The sequence below is a fragment of the Danio rerio genome, chromosome 4 (assembly GCF_049306965.1).
Source record: "Danio rerio strain Tuebingen ecotype United States chromosome 4, GRCz12tu, whole genome shotgun sequence".
Lineage (NCBI taxonomy): Eukaryota > Metazoa > Chordata > Actinopteri > Cypriniformes > Danionidae > Danio > Danio rerio.
Window position 1 is genome coordinate 16,449,972 of NC_133179.1, and position 13,954 is coordinate 16,463,925.

Here is a 13,954-nt window from a genome sequence, read left to right on the forward strand (position 1 = left end):
TTAGGCTCTGGGTAACACAGTAAATGTGCATTGGTCGTTCTGGGCTTGTATGAGATAAACTGGAAGTTCATTAGATTAAAATCAATTATTGGCAGAGGTAGCATTCATGCATAGTCATATGTTTTTAATTATACTGATATTTGATATCTCTCTCATTAAGTATTTTTATATTAAACTTGATTTTCAGAAAAAAAAAAACTGACATCTAAAAACATTTACCATTTCGCTGTTTTGTATAGTCAATATATAAACTTATTCGTTATTGTCAATATTAATATTTTTCTCATACACATTAAAAAATTACTTTCTTGTTCAAACTTTTATTTTGAAATGAGTTGAAACGGCACAATTCTTTTTTGGGGGGAGATAACTTAATGTTGTTTTATGTTCAATCAACTTAAATTTGTAACAACGGTTAAGCTAACTTAATCAATTTGTGTTGGGACAACATGACGGTGTTGTGTGGAACCCAGCATTTTTTACAGTGCAGTTTAAATCAGGCTTTGTACACACACACACATATATATATATATATATATATATATATATATATATATATATATATATATATATATATATATATATATATATATATATATATATATATTGACAGTGTCTTTCAAAGTTATTATTTTGAATAGAATTTTAAAATATATTATTATTAATTTGTTATTATTATATGTGATTTATTTAACAGAAACCATAAATTGTAAATATTTCCTGATGACTTGTCTACTCAATGCATTTTGAATTTCACATCTTTCAGACTGATGTAACATTTTTGAATCATCAAAATGTTATAATTGATATTTGCAATTAGATGTTATGTATTTAATAAAATAATAACAACAAGCTCTTTGTTTTATAATTCAATTTCTTAGTTTCAGACTTATTAATACACGTGGCTATTCCCTGTTTTTTGAGAGTTGCCAATAATGCTTCACTGGTACAATGGCAATAAAGCATTTTAGTCTTATACTGTTTAATCATTTGTCATCTGTAATTCTTTACACTCTTCAGAAATCAAGATTACTACAGATTTTGTAACCAAGTTTAGAACAGTTTTGCTGCAATGCCACTGAAACATTTTTGCCTCTGAAGCAATCTGTTATTGAACACTTCTTAAAATAGCCATTTTTGTTTTACATTTTCCCCAACTTTAATGGAATTTAAAGTTTCTTCGGATGTTAAAGGATCTTAATGGAACTAGTGATGCCAATAATGACCTTTTACAGTCTTTTGAAGAGTGTATTGATTGCTTTGTTTATTTCAGACGTGATATTCAAATGAGACTGTAACTAATTTATTTCCGTCTTCACTTTATGCATTCTCCTAAATGTGTGCACTTCTCTTTATAGCCTCTGTTTCTTTCTTTTCTCTCTCTCTCTCTCCATGATAGCCCCATGCCTGACCTTTGACCTTGGGTCAGAGCAGTTTTCAGTGTTTGTGGGTCTGGCTGATTTACAGTGTGTCATGACTGACAGCTGGAGAAAACCAATAAACTCCGTTCCTGCATTCCTGTAGAAAACCATTAAAGAGCCCTCATATCACATTCTCTGCTCAAACAGGGCAATTATATTGTGTTTTGCCTCTCATGAAGACATGTGTTGAGCTCAGGGCTCTGGGAGATTGTGAGGTACATATTTTGTGTGGAATTAGTTCACCTTTTAGATTTAATCATCTCACATCTTTAGCTAAACAATGATTTAAATGGCTTTTGAAAGTACCTCAAATTCTCAAAGAATTCACATTTTGTGCAAATAAAATATACATTTCATGTGAATTTATTTGAAGAAAGTTTTTAGAGTTTCTGGATTTGCTTTAGTGATTTTATTAGTAATTTTAGTGATTAATTTAGTCATTTGTTTCTCCTCCTCTCAACTAGCTGACAAATTAGTTAAAAGTCAACAGAGTGTCTAAAGTGGACCTTCAAAATAAAATGTTCCCCAAAGCTACCAAATGTTAAGTGTGGTCCGCATTTAAGTTATTTTTCTTTTTACCTTGAGTAGAATTGTTCATATTTTTGACAATATGCCATGCAATGCCTAGCCAACCATCTCTAAAGGTCTGTTTTGGCTTCATTCAAATAACTGAAACATAATTTATCTCTAATTTGGAGTAGAGTTTGATTAGATAACCAGCTAGGCCAGCTATTAGAAGCTGCCTGTGTAGACCTTACTCACATGGTATCAAGGGTGCAATATAAACTGACATCTACAGTCTTTACCTTATCTAGTCTTTATCTCCAGTCACAGAAACACAGTTTTAAATCTAAGTGGAGCAAGTAAAACAGGATGGAATAAAGTGGTGCCGTGATCTGGATGGGTGTAACAAATACCAGCTTGCAGAAGCTGTGTGTAAACTGAATTTTAGTGATTAATTTAGTCATTTGTTGAAATTTGAATGTTGCTAAAAACAAACTTCTAAAGAAACAGTTTCAATGAAATAGAATTTAAAGAACTGTAAAGTATTTTTAGTTTTTTTATTTTATATTTTCTGCATCCACTTTAATTTGAGTTGGTTTTAGTAAATATGCTGTAATGATAATAATTATTTAAGAATTATGACAACCATCCCGGCAAGCATTTTTTTTGTTTGTTTTTAAAAGGTGTCTAATAGATGACTAATAGACGTACAAACATAGTCATCTTGGCTAAAACAAGGCTAAATCTGGACTCACAGTGAGAATCTACTAGACATCTAAGAATAGGCGTGTATTAGATGAATCCATTTTAATTTGGGTTTGTTTTGGTAAATATGTTATAATGATAATAATTATTTAAGAATTATGACACGCATTACAGCAAGCATATTTTGTTTTTAAAAGATGTCTAATAGATGTCTAATAGATGTCTAAACATAGTCATCTTGGCTAAAACAAGTCTAAATTTGGGCTGTCAGTGAAAATCTAATTGACATCTAAAAATAGGCCAAAACTAAACTAGTCATCAAATAAACAGAAATTAATGACTAAACATATAAAATCTGTCTGATCTGTATATTTGTTGACTAGTCTAGTTTTAGGCTATTCTTGAGTGTCTTTTAGATTTTCAATGAAAGCCTAAGTTTAGGCTTGTTTTAGCCAAACTGTCACAAAATTGTTTGCTGGGATCTTAATAGAAAAAGTTAAATATATTCATTTCTGTTTTGTAGTCAAAAAAAATATGTAAAAATATATACTACACACGTTATTTTGTGTAATTTGGATTATTCTGTAACTCCTAGCTATAGTTTGAATTAGTATAATAGTTTAATAGTTTTTTCCATGTCATGTTCTAAGTTTTTTTTTTAAGTTTCAGAATTTTATTCAAATGTATTTGATTTATTTTAATACCTCAAGTTAAACTAAACATACATTTATTTTCTTTAAGTTAATGTGTTATAGTATTATGTAACACAAAAACACGTCTTTGCTTTATCAAATAATTTCTTTTTCTTGTTTGCTGCTCTTTCCTTCTCTTTCTTCCCCCCACCCCAACCCCTACCCCCTGCTTTTACCATCTCTCTCACTCTCATCCATCTTCTTGTTCTGACTGTGAGCCAACCTGTTGTAGCTCTTCCACACCCCCTAAACTTTCCCCTTTAGAGGTATTTGCTTCATTCATTCACTCTCTCTTTCCCTCACACACCCTCTTTAGTCTCTCTTGGATTCTCACACTCCTAGTCCCAGGACAGTCCACAACAAAGGTGTGTAAAGCTATAACTGGTTCTTGGATTGGATTATTACCTGACGGATCTCCAGTGGCTCAAACAGGATTGCATTTAGAGGAGGATCATGATGCAGGATACAGTGGGAGAGGTGAGTAAAGGTCTCACGGTGAACTTTTGCAGTCCAACGCCTCACAATGCAGAAAACTCTTGCCAGAAAATCTTTGCCAAGTTTCTTTCACTCGTTTTCTTTTCCCTTGCATGCTTTGGAAGTGGGCCATTCTCTGAGAGTCTCTAAGCCAATTGTTCTTATTTAGTTTTGCCTCAGGATTCAGACTTTCTTGGACAACAACTGGCTGTTGCACTTTATTTTGTGGTTCACTTATAGCTGAAAAATTACTGCAAGTCAACAGAGTGTCTAAAGTGGACCTTCAAAGTAAAGTGTTCCCCAAAGCTACTAAATGTTAAGTGTGGTCCACATTTTAGTTATTTTTCCTTTTACCTTGAATAGAGTTGTTAATATTTTTGACAGTATACCAAGCAATGCCAAGCCACCTATCTCTGAAGGTCTGCTTTGGCTGGATTCATACAGCTGAAACATCATTTGACTCTAATTTAGTGTAAAGTTTGATTCGATAACCAACCAGACCAGCTATCAGAAGCTGTCTGAGTATACCTTACCCACATGGTATAAAGGGTGCAATATAAACTGACATCTATAGTATTTATCTTAAAAATTGTCTTTACCTCCAATACAAGAAACACTATATTGAATTTAATTGGATTAATGTGGTGCCGTGACCCGGATTGGTTTAACAAAGACCAGCTTGCAGTAGCTGTGTGTGTAAACTGACTAACACAAGAGGCTGTTGTCTTTTTTTTATTAGTGCATCTGCCTTACATGGTGGATGGTTTAAATTCTACTCCGAGCAGGGAGAACCGGAGAGGTTACCGTGGTGCTGTGACCCAGGTGAAATGAAGTAACAGAAGTCAGCTATTAGGAGTTTTGGCTTTAGGTTTTCTTGTTAGTGTGCCTAACTTCAAAGCTAGATATTTATATTCCCTTTGAAGGAGGGTAAGTAGAACTAGAGGGGCAGCATTTATGCCCATGACGAGTGAGTGAGTTTTATGTTAATGTGTGTAACATAGGCCAGCTATGTAGTAAGAGCTCTTCAAGAAAGCCTCCTCATCTTATATAACAACTGACAGCTGTTGTCTTTAGCCTTCTTGTTAGTAAATTGGCCTCCCATGCCACACACACTAACTTGAATCTCGAACTGGGGCAAGTAGAATTAGAAGAATTGAATTGGTGCCGTGACCCGGATGGATGTAACAAAGACCAGCTTGCAGAGCTGTGTGTGTAATCTGACTAACGCTAGAGGCTGTTGCCTTAAACTTTTTTATTAGTGCATCTGCCATACATGGTGGATGGTTTAAATTCTACTCAGAGCAGGGAGAACTGGAGGGGCTACGATGGTACCGTGACCCAGGTGAAATGAAGTAACAGAAGCCAGCTATTAAGAGTTTTGGCTTTAGGTGTTCTTGTTGGTGTGCTTAAATTTAAAGCTAGATATTTATGTTCCCTTTTGAGATGGGTAAGTAGAACCCATAACTGAGGGAAGTGAGTTTAATGTTAATGGGTGTAACAGAAGCCAGCTATAGTAGGAGCTTTTCAAGAAAGCCTCCTTCTTATCTAAACCAACAACTGACAGATGTTGCCTTTAGCTTTTTTTGTTAGTAAATTTGCCCCCGATCCCGCAAACTCTAATGTAAATCTTGAACTGAGGCAAGTGGAATTGATTTGGTGCCGTGACCCGGATGGGTGTAACAAAGACCAGCTGTGTGTGTAAACTGACTAATGCTGTGATTGTTTTTAGCTTTTTAATTAGTGCACCTGCCTCACATGTTAGAAACATGTTAGGTTTAAATTCCACTCAGAACAGGGACAACCGGAGGAGTTACAATGGTGACCTGGGAGGAATGAAGTTTAGGGGATGGGTGTAACAGAGGACAGCTAGTAGGAGTTTGTACTGTATATGTACTGTGAACTTGAAGCAATGAAGTATTTAATCAACACATTACCTTTAACACTAAGTTCAAAACTCTTTTTAAACGAGTAGAATTAACTTTCAGCCAATTTTGAGTTAAACACACTCATTTTATTTGATAAACTTGACTGTTGGGTTTTACAGTGTACTGTAAATAAAACAGAATATTTTATTTTAATACAGAATCAAGTGAAAATAAAAAGGTTGTAAAAAATAGCGTTTTTAGTTTATTTAACAAATAAACTAAAAGGTTTAGGGTAGTGGGTGTACCATGGGTGCAGGATAGCTAGTAAAAGCTATTTATGTAAACCTCACTCTCCGAGCTTCAAGACTCACCAGCACCAGAGGCTGTTATCCTTAGCTTCCTTGCTGCTAATGCACCTGCCCTGTATGTCAGAAACTCTGCTTTATTTTCCCAGGGTAAGTAGAACTAAAGGGGCAGTTTTTGGTACCCATGACTGATGGGAGTGAGATTTAGGTAATAGGTGTAACAGAGGCCACTTATAGTTTAAGAAAGCCTCCTCTTTCTGGCCTCCAGAGGTGAACCGGTGACTGACATTAGAGGCTGTGATTTTTACCATCTTTGTTAGTGCACCCATGTTGAAAACATTGTTTTGAATCCTACTTGGAGCAGGGTTAATAAAACCAGAGGGGTTACAGATCAGCAGTAATATGGGAAAAGTTTTCCCCTCCCTTAAAAAAAGTCAGCTAAATATTGCCTGACATTTTTGGATTTAGAATTTGGCAATGTTTTCCTCTACTCACACTGACCCAATCAGAACAGACCTGCGGTCCATTAAAAGTTCACAACCCTTTAGTTAAGGACCACTGGTCTAAGCTGCTGTAATCGCTCTTTTAACGTGAATTTTCTCAAACATCCCAACTGATCAAAACCAGCATGATTTGACCCAAGTTCATTCATTTGTTTAATGTGTTCTTTGATTAGGTAATTGTGGCACAAAATCAGAGCCTCGATCTACCGTATGCTGTTCCACTCCATTTACCGCCGCATCTCACGGCTTCAATAGCCCCGCTAATGCAGCTAAAAAGCCTTGAACAAAATTCTAGAGTGTGTCGGTGATGTCTCCAGTCTGATAGCTTTTCCTTCCACGCGCAGGCTTTCACACACCCCTCCGAGTTGAGCGGCAATCTGGATGTAGCCGTAATGTCAGATGAACTGCATAAAGTCACTTCATTACTGCACACTGGCAGTCTGCCTATTCCTGCAGCTGATAAGCCTGCAAACAGCGGATGCTATTGTGAATGAGAGAAGTTTGAGAGTATGCATTTGGACATTTGTGCACTAGCGGATATTTTGTGATGATGTCCTCCCAGTATCTTAAAAAAACATTCATCACTGAAGTCCATTTAAGGATGTTTGGCTTTGTTTTGTGCGCATTCACCACACAACAATTGAGCGACTTGTTTTGATTAGCGTCGTTCTCTGCATTTTCAGGTTGCTTTCAAGAAAACCCCTAATTTAGAGCTACAGAGATAATCTCCTGTGAAGTAGCCTCATGCTAACAAGCAGCAGGGCTTGTATAAAGAGCAAGAAGGGGGCTTGGGTCGACTCCTGTACCTTTATAATCCTTCAAAGCGCACAATCCAACTGCACGCTCACCTCTACAGTGGGCCTGCGCTCATGAGATTACATTCTCCACAGTATGACTTTGCTGTATGCAAGTGGCTGTACATCAGAAAAATATCCCCTGGAGTCACAGCAGTACATTCCTGTCTGTAGGATCGACGCAAATAATCGCTTGTTCAATCGAATTCATTCATAAATCGCACAATCAGACTGCAGCCTGCAAAGTGCAGCCATTCAAAAAGTCTTATCTGCTCCGTCCAGAGTGCCAGAGCCCATGTAAAATCAAGCAAACTGACTGAAGTGCAGAAGTGCTCGAGGTTACATGCTCCAACAGGACTGGTATGCGCAGAGTTCATGGTCCTGAAGTTTCTCGATGAAAACTCTGGCCCCGTTCCACTGCACGTAATAGAAAAACGTGCTAATTTTGCATGCTAGGGGTGTCTTCTGACCTCCTTGGAAGTGTCTTTGATGATAATAAAAAGTTTTAGCGCTATGTAAAAATGCTTTACAGACAGCCGGAGAAGTTTGTTAAAGTCGCCGAAGCCTTGCAGCTGCATTAATTTTGTGGACTGTCAGACTTGTTCTCCGCATATTAGAGGTGGCAGTTGTGCAGTAAAGCATTGCATTAGCTTGGCTGTGGCTTCTGTACTGCTTGACAGTGCTGTCTGTTGGCTGAACAAAGACTGCCTAGTTGTAATATTCCCCACAGATGTAACCTGACAAAGCTGCAGCAGTTCTGTGCGAGATCACTGATTCTGTATATGCTGCGTGGTTAGTTAGCGCAGCATCTGGAATGACAGTCTTTATTTAGCGAGGAAACTTTTCACCCACTTGACGCCTCTGGATTTTGTGTAAAGAGCTTTTACAGTTTGTGATTAGTCGTGATTTTTAAAGCTTCGGAGATATTTGGAGATTCATTCAGCTCTGTGTTTTTGGTGCAGAATGCACAACTTCCCACGTGAAGTCTTGTGAAATGGCATGTTGTGACTGTGCCATAATCATGAGAAATAAAGTTGCAATTATGACAAAGTCACACTGTAAGATATAAAGTAAAATGATGGATGTCACATTTTGAGATAATAAGCAATGATTTAAAGTCTCAACTTGAAATATTATCCGATTATTGTCGAGAAGTCACATAGTGAAAAGTTAAACAATGATTTAAGACACAATGTCAAATATACTCACATTATAAAAAATACCCACAATAACAAGAAATAAAGTTCCAGTCATGAAATCCTCACATTGTAAGATTTCACATTCACAATAAATTTAATGTGAGACATTGGGCTATTTTTTAACGATCTAAGCGCAAAGTCTAAAGCGCATGGCGCAAAAGCATTACAGTCGTATCTGAATCCACTTTTGCTTTTTTAAGGATGAAAAAATGCGCATTAAAGCATGGTCTAGGAGGGTTGTTTTTATTCTCTCAATGAGTTACGGGTGTGTTTTGAGCAAAACGAGCAGTAAATCAATCAAAGTCTTGTCTCCCGTTCCCTTCAAGAGTCCGTTTCGTCGCACCATGGTGCATTTGTTAATTACATGGCAGACTTTGTAAGTGAAAAAACTGAACGCTTCATTAGCAGGACCATCTACAAAGCGAGGATAAAGAACAATCCTCCTCAATTCGGCCTCTTTACTTTGTCTTTACTTGTACTCTTTACTCCATCACTTTAGTGGACAAGAAAACGGTGTTGTACAATCTCCACAGAAGACATCCGTTAACCTAAATATTTAATTTAGTTTTAATAAAGCACATCTAAACTTGTTTTTATTAAAACAAATATAAATATCCATATAGTAAATAATACTGCTATTATTAATAACATTATACAAATGCAAATTGTCATGAATGATCTGAAAAAACCCTTCGAGATGAGTCATGGAGGCAGTGGTTTTTAAATTTGTGTAGAAAATAATACATTTTGTAACTTTTTTAATCGTTTATTTTTTTTTCATATGTAAAGAAATGTGTGTATTAAGCAATGTGTATGCATTTTGGACCACATAGGCACATAACTAACATGCTCGGTGCCGGACTTTAGACCAGCTTTTACTTGGTCAATGGAGCAGTCTATTTTTAGTTCTTCAAAATAGCCACGCGCCAACAATGCGCCTTAACACACCTCCTTTTTAAACAGAAACACCCATGAGTCCACAAAGTGACGCAAATGGTTTTGCTATTTTAACAACGTAGAGCAAAATGGGGAAATTAGTGTTGCACTGAGTCTATGATTGGGCCCTTACCGTGCCTTCACACGGGGCTTCAGTGTCAACACTTGACCGAGGGCGTGTCTGAAGTTAGGGCAGTCATGATCATCGTAGCAACATCAGCCAATAAAATTAGTCCACAATCAGCTACCGTCTAAGCTGGGGTATTTGCATCAAGTGATCTGATTGGCTGATGCTTCCGTTGGCGCTTGAAAAGTTGAGAATTTCCCAACTTCTGCAGCGAGCAACGCCACTAAAGCAGTGCAGACAAACCTACAATGCAGTTCAGCAACACCTGACTGCAGCCATTTGAAATGAATGGGAAGCGTTGACGCTGACACCCCGTGTGAATGGGGCATTGGATTTTGTGATTATGATTTCAAAGAGTGATTGATTTTACCATTTTTAAAGCTTCTGAGATATTTGTAGATTTATTTAGCTCTGTGTTTTTAGCGCAGAACTTCTTATGTTGACACTTATTGTGCCAACATGCCATAATTATAAAATAAAATAACATTTTTATAAAAACTTTATAAAATAAAGTCGCAATTATGACAAAGTCACACTGTAAGATATAAAGTAAAAATTATGAATGTCACATTTTAAGATAATAAGCAATGACTTAAAGTCTCATCTCGAAATATTAACCAATAATTGTCATGTGAAGTCATAGGTGAAAAGTTAAGCAATGAATTTTAGACACATTGTCAAATATACTCACATTATAAAAAAATACTCACAATAACAAGAAATAAAGTTGCATTTATGAAATCAAGTCACATTGTGAGATTTCACCTTCACAATGAGTTTATTTTGAGGCATTCTGTCAAAATATACAACTCAAATCAGCAAATTGGTCTCGTTGAGAGGAAACTCCACCTTCAAAAACATCCCAGACTCCTCTTCAGCTTTCTAGTTCTTCAGCCAGTCTGAGTGTGATTGTATCAAATGACAGGATCAGTATTTCCACTACACTCTGGGCCACACACAGACATAAGCATTAATGAGCGGTTTAAACCCGCTTAGAGGAACCAGACACCTGCTGTCTCTCTCAAAGGTCAAGTTTGTTGTGATACTCTGACCTCAATGTCAACCATGTGTGTAAAAACCTGCTGAAAGTGTCAAGTTGCTGTCATTGAACTGTTTGTGGCCACCAAATATTGCACTAAATATAGAAGGAAACCACAACTAATTATACACAAAATAAAACCATTCATCACACAGCCGAAGACTTCAAATAGGCCCAGCACATTTCAAAGAGTACCTATTATGTAAAATTCACTGTTAAAAGCGGTTTAAACACAATTGTGCAACAACAGTGTGTGAATATAGCCAGCCTCCAATGGCAAACATTTTTTTCATTCAATCACACTTTATAAAAAACAGTCTGCAGAAATACTTTAATTGACATTCTCCCTTTGTACATGTCATCATACGGGGAAAGCCCCACCCATTAGTGACAAGCTCTTTCTCATTCGCATAAACAGCCCTAAGTGGGAAGCAGCCATCCACCATTAGAGTTTTTTCACCATACTTGGCGAAGAGAATGTCAGCATCTTGTCAGTACTTGGCAAAATCATGACGTGCTCTCAAAAACATTATAAATTATTCATTTTAAGATGCACAAAGGAATACTGTAGTCTCCATAGACTACCTTTTGTTTTGAGCCACTTGTTTGACATTTTCAGTTTTTCAGAGAGTAAACATTCCAGTCTTGATATTTGTTGCTCCACACACTTTTGAAAAGAGGACAGGTGCACAATCTCATTTGAATTTAAAGCTACAGTCACCAAAGCGCCGCAATTTTGATTAAAACCTAAAAACAGGCAGTTATTATTTATTATTATAAATTATTTATGGAAAATTTTGAGCTCAAACTTCACATACAAAGACTAGGGACATCAGAGACTTATTTTACATCTTGTACAAAGAGACATGATAGGTCTCCTTTAAAAGAAAACACTGCTTTAAAATGTATTGTTGGATGAAAAGCTGATTTAGCAAGGAAATCTTGCTAGTAAAATAGTTACAAATGGAGATGGCAGCACAGCAGCATCCTGTGCTGGAAATGAGTACCCAAAACACTGCGAATGATGAAGCCAGCTGGTGTTTTCAGCAATGCATCAGTCTGCAAATGTTTCATGTAGTTTCTTATACATTTTTAAACATTTTGAACCTGAGGCAAAATAAAAGCATTATAAATGTTTTGCTGCATTCTTGAGAGCTTTATAGTGAGCTCAATATGATTACTTGCTTCTTGCTAAAGAAAGATTTCGTCTTAAAATAAAAATTTGCTGTTAATTTACTCTTCCTAAAGTCATTGTAGATGAATTTTGTTTTCATTAAATCAGTAAAGTTTTTTTTTTTTTTTTTTTTTTTTGTTAAATGCAGGGACATTTCATAAAGTATGGTGATCCTTGGTGAACCATTTTATTATAAAATACAAGTCATTGGCTTCCAGGGAGTAAAGCAAGTGTAATATTGAGTTACTCTCCCAAAAAGTCTAGTTGCGTTACTTAGTTACTTTTTATGATAAGTAATGCATTGCACTTCTTTTGAGTTACTTTTGTGTTATTCGTTTTGTGTTATTCCCTTACCGGGCTGAGGCTTGACCTCTTTCAGAATTTGCAGACTTTCTGAGCCCAGAGCTCTGCGTGCCGTATGTACTGATTAATGAAAGTTTAAAGCAACGTGTTTGCTGCTTTTGTACTTTTTGTCTTATTAGTGAAGTGCAAACTATTTTCAAGTACAATTCACTTTCTTCCATGTGTTCAAAATAATGAACGCATTCTCTCCATACCTGCCAATATTTGTTTCTGGGTTAGTAATTTGTTTTAACTGGGTTAGTAACTGTACTGTGGTGTTAGAAGCCTTCAATGGAAGGGATCGGGATTTGCGATTGAGATTGGATACTATACCAAATGGTGACCCAGGGGTGTTACAGACTGTACCAAAAAGCAGAGGACTAGGGGCAGGGTGAAATTACGGGAGTTTTCCAGTAGAAAAACAAAATGTGAGGGTGACGGAAGATGGGTCTGAAATACGGGAGACTCCTGTAAAAAACGGGAGTGTTGGCAGCTATAATTCTCTCATATCAATTTTAATTAAGCAATTTATTTTTTAGAAGCTGATTAATTCAACAAAAAAGTCATTCATGTTACATTTAAAAAAAAAAAGAAACTTAAATATAATTACTTCATTTTTAAAAGTAATGCGTTACTTTACTCGTTAAAGTGCTGCGTTAATGCTTGTTAATTTTTTGTGACTTTAACTGCAGTTCGGCAGTTTCACTTTCAATCATGAACATTTTATTCATGCCCCCATGATAAACTGGGGTATTAGACACAAATAAGGAGTAAGGACGGGTGAAAGTGTTATGGAATTTAATAACACGCCAAATGGAAAGAAAAAAACTTCGAAATTTCGCGATGTGTGTTGCATGTGTGGATCTTGTCGGAAAATATGGTGAAAAGTCCTACATTGCGGTAATAGTTTGATCACGGTGTTTACCTCAATAATCCTACTAATATATGCATACTCCACGTCTTAATTCCATTTGTTTAGTTCGGTTATGACTGGCGGATTAAGGTAATAAAAAATCACTGTTTTGAGCTTATGTAGGCCTACAGTTTAAAATTCATGTTTAACTGAATACACAGTTAGTAAACACAAGTACATCTTATTAATCATAATTTATTTTCATCACCAATTATCATAGTAGAACAGTTTCTCAAACAGTTTGTGATGCGTTTTGAAAACGGGAGATGAGCCCCTGGTCTTATGCGCCACCTGGCTTGAGAAACCTGTTCTTAGAGATTTAGTTTTAGTCATTATTTGGGTATTACACATATTCTGAATGCCTTCGGCAGAATTCAAATGAGCCATTTTAATTTAGATTAATCTAGATTAATTCCAAGATTACAGTGAGATTAATCTAGATCCAAAAAATCTAGTTTAGTTTAGTTTAAACTTTATTGTCTGTTTTATTTGACACAGAAAGGAATTTTATCTTTAACACTGGGTTTAAGACAACAGTTGCAAACTGAAAAAAATTATTCAAAGATGATTCCTTGGATTTACTCAATTTTTTTACGTTAAGTGGTTGTAAATAATTTATTTTGGCTGAATTTAAACAAACAAATTAAGTTGAACATTATTAAACTTAATTTGTTTGTTTAAATTCAACACAAATAAATTGTTTGCAACAGTTCTGCATGCAACACTTTTTTCAGTATACATACAACAACCACACAATAACAACACTCATCAAGACAACAACATAAGTTAAAAGTTTAAAAACCAAATTAGCCCCATACAAGCTACTGCATATCATTCTTGGCAACCACCACATTCACTTCAAATTTAAAATAACAACTGCCATTGGGATAAATTACTTTTTATAAGCATTTCTTCGTGCCTTAGGAATTCTAAACCTGCGTCCTGATGGTAACAACTCAAA

General features: G+C 35.9%; 1 protein-coding gene across 4 annotated transcripts in view; it reads left to right on the forward strand.

Annotated features, from left to right (window-relative positions):
* The first annotated feature begins 3,599 nt into the window (after positions 1-3,599).
* The window catches only part of col7a1l (collagen type VII alpha 1-like), a 93,071-nt gene continuing 82,716 nt past the window's right edge, over positions 3,600-13,954 (forward strand). For all 4 annotated transcript variants that reach the window (XR_002458152.2, XR_012402022.1, XM_073947120.1 and 1 more), the window contains exon 1: positions 3,600-3,799. The gene's annotated coding sequence lies outside the window, so the exon portion shown is untranslated. The remainder of the gene's footprint in view (positions 3,800-13,954) is intronic.